This window comes from Pseudophryne corroboree, chromosome 4 (genome assembly GCF_028390025.1).
Source record: "Pseudophryne corroboree isolate aPseCor3 chromosome 4, aPseCor3.hap2, whole genome shotgun sequence".
In the NCBI taxonomy this organism is placed as follows: domain Eukaryota; kingdom Metazoa; phylum Chordata; class Amphibia; order Anura; family Myobatrachidae; genus Pseudophryne; species Pseudophryne corroboree.
The window spans coordinates 364152478-364159977 of NC_086447.1; the positions used below are offsets into that span (position 1 = coordinate 364152478).

The window sequence follows — 7500 nt, forward strand, 5'->3', positions numbered from 1 at the left end:
GACCGCAGCTTCCGCCGGCTCCCTCCGAAAAGCGCCTCCCGCTCTCCCTGCGTCTCCTGGACGGTCTCGCTCCGAGTCTGCGCTTCTCTCTCGCCCTGCCGCCAGACTCGGCTCCTCTCCCGCGCTCTATCTCTCTCTCGCTCTGACCTCCGCCCCGTCCGGCCCTCCCGTCCGCGGCGGGGGAGGCCCGGCGGGCGAACCCTTCCGTGCGGCCGCCTCGCCGGAGCGGGGGCGGCGCGCAGGGCCCTCTCCTGGGGCTTGCGAGGAGCGGCCGTCGGGGCTGGCCGCGTCCTCGGATCTCGATGCGACGCTCGTTCGGTTCCTGGGAAATCGTGTGCTCCGCCGGGGTCCGGGGGCGAGCGCCCTTCGCTGGGCGAGGGGGACGCTTCCCCGGCACCCCTGGCGGCGTCGGACGCCTGCGGGTGCCGGCGGACGGAGCAGACCGCGCCGCACGGGGTACGGGTGCGGGGCCCGCCCGGCTCCGGAGACCGGAGCGCTCGGGCGGACGCCTGGGGACCGGACGCCCTCTCCGGGCGGAGGGGTTCCGGGCGCGCCGTGGGCAGAGGGAGGGTCGGGTTCGCCTGGAGCCGGCCGAGACCCCTGGGTTCCGGCCGAGCGATCGTCCCTCCCCGCCGGGGCGCGGGGTGCCACATCGATCGGGTTGCGGAAATGGGAGACGTGGGGCCCTTCTCTCGCGTCAACCGCAGCCCTCCGTTTTCTCTTTTCCGGCTTGACTCTGTTCGCCGCCTGTGATGCTCTCTGGCCGGTTCCCTCGGGCGTAGCGGGACGGGCGGCGCGCGCGACGCTCTCGCGGAGCGTCCTCCGACGCTTCCCCGGGCTCCTGGAGCCGCCTCCCGGCCCGAGGGGTGCCCGTCCGCACTCATCGGCTGAACTTCCGCGAATTGCAGTACCCGATTCGGCCCGCCGGGGGGCGCTGCCGCCGGGGGAAGAGGGGGACGGGCCGGGCCTGGCGCCGGGCTCCGCCGGACGCCCGGCGCTGCCCCGTCTCGGCCTCGGAAGGGGGAGTCGGGGGAACGGGAGGCCGGGAGTCCCGGAGAGAGAGAGAAAGAGAGAGAGAGAGAGAGAGAGAGAGACCTCCGCGGTTCCGCCTTCGACCACCGGGGGGCGCCGCGCACCCGTCCGCACGGGCCCGTCCCGGTGGCTCCCGGCAGGGCTCTCCCAAACCCTCTCCCAGGGCCCCGGTCCGGGAGCCCGACTGCGTCCGCTCTCCGCTTCCAGAGAGGAGGCTGTTGGACGGGGAGAGCTGGTACCGGGCTCCTGGAGCCCTGCCTGGGCAGCCTATGGAAGGGAGGGAGCCCAGGCCCTGCTGCTCTCCGAGCTCCGGCCCTGCTGCTCTCCGAGCTCCGTGCCTACTCTGCCACGGGTCCTTTCGCAGGAGCTCCAGGGAAACGGGCTTTTCGGCCCCTGACAGAGTCCCGGCTCTCTCGCTCGCCTCGTTGGTACCTACTGATCCGGCGGAGGTGTTCTCCGGCGGGTAGCGACACGGACGGCCGAGGGCGCGCTTCACCCAGGCTTCAACCATCTCCTCCCCGAGCCCCTGGAAGTGCAGCTGGGCCGCGGGCGCCCCGGTCCGCACTCATCTGCGAAACTTCCACAAATTGCAGTACCCGATTTGGCCCGCTGGGGGGCGCTGCCTCCGGGGGAGAAGGAGACGTGCCCGGCCCGTACGTCGGGCTCCAACGGATGCCCGCCGTGGACCCTTTATAGGCCCCATCCTGGTCCTGCCATGCTGTTATCGGAGCTCCACGGCTATCTTGTCACTAAACCTTTCGTTTGAGCTCCAGGGCTTTTTGCTTTTTGTAACCCGGTTCCTGGAGCCCTGCCTGGGCAAAATCGGATGCAAGAAGGCCCTGCCCATGCTGATCTCTGAGCTCCGCGCATCTTCTGTCACGGGTCCTTTCGCAAAAGCTCCAGGGAAACAGGCTTTTCGGCCCCGGACAGAGTCCCGGCTCTCTCGCTCGCCTCGTTGGTACCTACTGATCCGGCGGAGGTGTTCTCCGGCGGGTAGCGACACGGACGGCCGAGGGCGCGCTTCACCCAGGCTTCAACCATCTCCTCCCCGAGCCCCTGGAAGTGCAGCTGGGCCGCGGGCGCCCCGGTCCGCACTCATCTGCGAAACTTCCACAAATTGCAGTACCCAATTTGGCCCGCTGGGGGGCGCTGCCTCCGGGGGAGAAGGAGACGTGCCCGGCCCGTACGTCGGGCTCCAACGGATGCCCGCCGTGGACCCTTTATAGGCCCCATCCTGGTCCTGCCATGCTGTTATCGGAGCTCCACGGCTATCTTGTCACTAAACCTTTCGTTTGAGCTCCAGGGCTTTTTGCTTTTTGTAACCCGGTTCCTGGAGCCCTGCCTGGGCAAAATCGGATGCAAGAAGGCCCTGCCCATGCTGATCTCTGAGCTCCGCGCATCTTCTGTCACGGGTCCTTTCGCAAAAGCTCCAGGGAAACAGGCTTTTCGGCCCCGGACAGAGTCCCGGCTCTCTCGCTCGCCTCGTTGGTACCTACTGATCCGGCGGAGGTGTTCTCCGGCGGGTAGCGACACGGACGGCCGAGGGCGCGCTTCACCCAGGCTTCAACCATCTCCTCCCCGAGCCCCTGGAAGTGCCGCTGGGCCGCGGGCGCCCCGGTCCGCACTCATCCGCGACACTTCCGCGCTGGAGTCCGACGCTCGCCGGCCGCGTCCCCCGGCCCGCGGGGGCCCGGGGGGAGGCCCGACGCGTGCGGGGGGAGGCGGCGGGCGGCGGGGGCGCCCCCGCGCCACCCGACGGCGCCCCCCGGTGGCCAGAGGCGGCTCGGAGCGAGACGATCGGGGGGGAACGGCGGCGCGTGACCCGCCCCGGCCCCCTTGGCCCAGCGGACGGGCAGGCGGCTCCCGGGCGACCCCCCCGATCCCCGCCGCGGCGCCCCCCGGTGGCCGCCTGACGCCACTGCGGGGGGTGCAGATTCCGTGTGTCCTCTCGGATAAAAACAAAAGAAACGATTCCCGTCGGGCGAAAGTAAGTGGGACGCAGGGCCCCGGGCCCCGACGGTCCGCGCGCGCGGCGCCCCCCGCTGGCCGGTCGAAGGGATGACAAAAATAAAATGAAAAAAATTTCAAAAAAGCACTCGCCCCAAACAGACGAAAGGTACCCGGTCCGCCCGGATGAACCCTCCCCCGTGTCCCCGCCGCGGCGCCCCCCGCTGGCCAGCCGAGGTAATACACGATTGAGAGGGGGGGAGTGAAAAAAAAGGGCAAAAAATGAAAAACACCCCACCCATTTGAATGCAAAGTCCCGGAGCGGCCAGGGGTGGACGCCGGTCCGCGCGCACGGCGCCCCCCGCAGGCCAGTTGAAGGGAAGAATGGAACGAGACTAAAAGATAAAAAAAAAAATCCAAAAAAGCACTCGCCCCAAACAGATGAAATGTACCCGGTCCGCCCGTGTCCCCGCCGCGGCGCCCCCCGCTGGCCAGCCGAGGTAATACACGATTGAGAGGGGGGAAGTGAAAAAAAAGGGCAAAAAAAGAAAAACACCCCACCCATTTGAATGCAAAGTCCCGGAGCGGCCAGGGGTGGACGCCGGTCCGCGCGCACGGCGCCCCCCGCAGGCCAGTTGAAGGGAAGAACGGAACGAGACTAAAAGATAAAAAAAATTCAAAAAAGCACTCGCCCCAAACAGATGAAATGTACCCGGTCCGCCCGTGTCCCCGCCGCGGCGCCCCCCGCTGGCCAGCCGAGGTAATACACGATTGAGATTAAAAAAAAACAGGCAAAAGACAAAAACACACCACCGATTTAAATGCAGTGTTCACGAGCGCCAGTCCGCGCGCGCGGCGCCCCCTGCTGGCCGCGTAAAAAAAATAATAATAATAATAATAATCCACCGTTGTGAATTTGCGATGTGTCCGGTACGGCGGCGGCGGGGAGGCGTCTCCCCTCGTCGGCGCACCCTGGTGGGGGGAAATAAATGAAAGGGAAAAAAAAAAAAGAACAGCCCGGGCTCTCGCCGGCTTCCGCAGCCCGGGCTCCCTCCGGCTTCCGCGGCCCGGGCTCCGTACATACAGACAGCAAATGAAATAACGGACGGATGGATGGAAGAGAAGAACAGCCAGGGATCTCGCCGGCTTCCGCAGCCCGGGCTCTCGCCGGCTTCCGCAACCCGGGCTCCAGCCGGCTTCCGCAGCCCGGGCTCCCTCCGGCTTCCGCGGCCCGGGCTCTCTCCGGCTTCCGCGGCCCGGGCTCCCTCCGGCTTCCGCGGCCCGGGCTCCCTCCGGCATCCGCGGCACAGGCTCCGTACATACAGACAGCAAATGAAATAACGGACGGATGGATGGAAGAGAAGAACAGCCAGGGATCTCGCCGGCTTCCGCAACCCGGGCTCCAGCCGGCCTCCGCAGCCCGGGCTCCCTCCGGCTTCCGCGGCCCGGGCTCTCTCCGGCTTCCGCGGCCCGGGCTCTCGCCGGGTGAAGATCAGGCGAGAGTAGGGGTGTCCTCCACTGGACGGGAAGCCCAGGCCGTGGAGCCGCCGCACGGACCGGGGGTTGACCCGGCCGGGGACGGGCAGGAGGCGAGGCCCGGACTCGCTCCCGTCCAGACGGCCCGAGGCCCCTCCTCCCCTCCCGGTGGACCCGCCCCCGACTATTAAGCCCGGCCAGGGAGTCCACGTCGGCCCCCGGGCGGACCAGGGAAGGATCCCCCTTCCGCGCTCCGCCGCGCTCGGAGGCGCTGACGCGCCGGGCGGACGGGGCGCCTCCGGCCAAGTCCCCGGCCGGGACTTGGCTGGCTGGCGAGCGAGCGAGGGAGGGCGAGGGTTAGGGCCTCGCCTGTCCCCCGCCCCGGGCCAAGTCCCCCGACCGGAGCGGAGCGAGCAGGCCGCCCTAACCCCCCCCCCCCCCCCGGTGGCACCGCAGCACCGGAGATTATTCGGGGAATGCTCCACAGCGCTGCTGGGGAAGTGTTTGCTTTAAACACACTCTGCATTGCATACACACCGAAACCCATTCCAGTCTGGTAAACGTGATTCTCTGGGACTTGCGAGAATTGTATGCTGGGTAGTTGAGACATGACTCCCCCATCACCTCCCAGGGTCAGACTCATGGGGACCTCATTTTAGGTCCCCACCATGTCGGAGGTCCCGCCAGTGTTGGTGTGCTGTCTGGCCCTTGTCCCCGTTAGGATATATAAACAAGTGCACAGGACACACGCACACCCACACATACTTGTTTTTCTATCCTCATCGGGACATATGTCTGGAACCTTCCTCATGGGGACCTATTCAGGAATACCGGCCTAATGAGGACACCCCACATAACTGATTTATTTTCGGGTTTAATTAGAGATAGAGGAAACGTGTATTCAGCAGCAGATACATTTTATTCAGGAAAGGTTCTTTCTCATTTCAGCAGTAATTCGGTTCTTAATGTAAAACTTAACCGAGAGCCAGTTCCGAGCCTTCAGCGCTTGTCGTTCTGCCCTTAGGCACGCATCACAGTCATTCTTGCCCGGCACCTTGAATGAGCGAATGAACCGAATCATGTGACGTTCAACAGCTTTCACTTCTGCTGGGGTCCACGGATTGCGCTTGGTACCCCTTCTGTCACCTGTGCGGGAGAAGAAAGGTCAGTCACCACGCAACGCCACCACCAGTCATGGACGCATCTCAAATGGAATGGACAGTCACACCCACCTTTAGCTGCACCTCCATCCACCGCCGACACCACGCTGCCAGCTTCTTTTCCCATGTGCCCCATGGGAACCTCAGTATCCTGACTCTCTGGCTCATCCCCAGAGTCATCGCTCACCACCTGGATCGGCTCTGTGGATAGAGAAGGACAGGGAAACCGATCACACCAGCCCACTTAGACAGTCAGTCCCTGGAGCCACACTGTCAAGTGATACCTACCGTTTGGATCAATGGAGATCTCTTCCAGATTGTGGCCCCGGAATTCAGCCATTCTCCCTTGCTCGAGAACCAGAAACAGCTTGCTCAACTTGGCCAGTTGAAGGGTACCCTCCGGGAGGCGGTAATAATGCCGGTGCACCCGAATATCATGTCCAAGGAAATCAGCAAGCTGATCCATCTCTGTATCGCTCAGGTTGAGGACTCTGGAAAGTGTAGCCACATGCTTCCGTAGGCGGGTGGAAGATAATGCTTCGGGGTGCTTGGCCCCACACTCCCGGGCGTAGAGACGTATGCAGTCGGATCCCCTATAATGGGACATGGCTGTTGGCCTAGCAAACATGTAGATATTGTGTGGGGTCACACCACATTCTGTCCGCTTCTCTATGAGGAGCTCCATCGCTTTCTGCATGCTTGGGGATAGCAGGACAGGGACTTTCCTGCCTCTTTTCCCAGGAATCTCAATACGGGAGAAGTGACGACCGAGTGCCTTCTCCAGCTCTGACAGGGCCTGGGCCACATCACCCTGCAAATCGGCTGTGTGCCGTAAATCGAAGGAGGAGAGCAGCATCTTGGAAACCTCACCTTCTCTCCTGCGGTTGAAGAGAATCAGCTGCGTGAGGGTAACTTTGGCCAACATGGACCACTGCTGTTTGGAAGGGTGGGCGGACAACTCATCGATGTACTCTCGCTGACGGTCAAGGAGGTACAGGTTCAAGCGCTTAACATCATCAGTGAAGGGCAGAAGCAGCGGTGCATTCCATTTTATCTCTCGAAGTGTCTTCAGGGCAGCAGTGGAGATTAGCTCGCTCCACCTCGCCTCATAAATTTTCCGAAAGTTTCGGGCACGCTCCTCTGTCAGGGCACTGCCCTCCATCAGTGCCTGACACTCCACCATAGCTGAAATCTTCTGCAAGCTGTGTCCCACCTTCAGAGCCAACGAGGGTATTTTATATGTATTGGTGCGGTCATCGTAACCGGCCAGGCTCCTCACAGCATGCACCACTTGCAGGAAATTCTGTGGGCAAATGAAATCTTCCATACACCGCAACGGTGTGACCTTCATCGCCTTCAGCAGAAGCCGCCCCACCTCTCTGAGCTTCTGACGGATGTAATCATGCTTGCTGACATCAGACCCCAGACGGTTATAGAGGTGCTGACCGAACTGCATAATCCAGCGGTCCCCTTTGATTACCGGTACCACATCATCATAATTCATTCCGCTCAGCAACTTCCAGAGGCCAGTGCCAACATCTTTCGGGAGCGGTGTGGCGTAAGTGAAGAGACCCTGCACCCTGGTTCTTCCAGGTTTGGGGCTGACACTTTTGCGGAGCGGGCACCTCTTCACATGGCGCCACAGGTGCTTCCTGGAGAATAGCCCTTTACATTTTACACAGTGCATGAAATCTTGGGGAGCCGTTGCTTCTTTCGGCTGCTTGCACGGTAGGAGGACTCCGCTGCCCTCGCGGAGAACCCCGACATTATGGGCAAAGTTTCCCCGGGTGCGAATCAGGTCTAGCTGCACTGTCCTTTCCCTGGAGCGCTTCGGAAAGCTGAGTGCCCTTGCAACCTCATGCTCATTGTGGTGGACAGCTTGAAC

The 7500-nt window shown here is 63.1% G+C and overlaps 1 long non-coding RNA gene across 1 annotated transcript; it reads right to left on the reverse strand.

Annotated features, from left to right (window-relative positions):
• Positions 1 to 5355: 5355 nt before the first annotated feature.
• Positions 5356 to 5815, reverse strand: LOC134911433 (uncharacterized). Its single transcript, XR_010176565.1, has 2 exons — positions 5688 to 5815; positions 5356 to 5601 (listed from the first exon to the last, which is right to left on the reverse strand). It is a non-coding gene; the product is annotated as an uncharacterized LOC134911433 (long non-coding RNA).
• Positions 5816 to 7500: the final 1685 nt, after the last annotated feature.